Source organism: Rhagoletis pomonella, unplaced genomic scaffold (genome assembly GCF_013731165.1).
Source record: "Rhagoletis pomonella isolate Grant_MI unplaced genomic scaffold, Rhpom_1.0 Rhpom_scaffold_00005, whole genome shotgun sequence".
Taxonomy (NCBI): Eukaryota; Metazoa; Arthropoda; class Insecta; order Diptera; family Tephritidae; genus Rhagoletis; species Rhagoletis pomonella.
In genome coordinates, this window is record NW_023458559.1 from 5,674,648 (window position 1) to 5,675,465 (window position 818).

The following is an 818-nucleotide window of genomic DNA, read 5'->3' on the forward strand; positions in this document are numbered from 1 at the left end:
AAACAAAGTGGGAGATTCGGAGCAGGGAACTCCATACAAATGCATATATTAAGTGATTCACAGGATGTCATAACAAGTTATATTGGGCACGTTCAGAAGGCGCAACAGCTCAGTATCTGTTGCGATTGCACCTTCTGAACGCGTTGTTTCGTACTTCTGATCAACTCAACAGTTGCGTGTTAGATGATCGTAATATTTTTCTGATCATTTGAAACAACATGTTGTGTGTTTTGAATTTGGCAGCTAATATATCAAGCCGTTCAGAAGACGCATTACGATCACTGATTTTTTTTTAGCAACGGTTGCGCTCAACTGCTGCTCCTTCTGAACCTTCCCAATGTCATAAATTTTATTAAAGGGATTCTTGCAAACATAAGACAGTTTTAAAGTTTTAAATGTATGACTGTGAAATAAGGGCTGTTATAATACTTTGTTAATGCTCCTGAATGTATTTTTGTGTAGTTTGGATATTTTCAATCTGATCGAAATCACAAATGAGTGGCAATAGTGGCATCGAATCTAAAATAATAAGGAAATAGCTTACATCTAAATGAACACCACGGTTGCATATTTTCGTGTCGCTTTTACACGTTTCAAAGAAAAATTACTCATTCGGGAGAATTTTTCGAGATTTTGACAGAGCTAAAAATATGGAAAGTTTTTCTTTGTTTGAGAGATGGTGTTTTTTCTGAGTGTACTATTTTGGTTACACGCTACTGATAAGAAGCGTGTCCCAGTTGTCCTAACTAAATATCTAAAACAAGCAATTGTACTCGATCATCCCCTATCGCATGGTTAGTTGACACATATGTATGTAT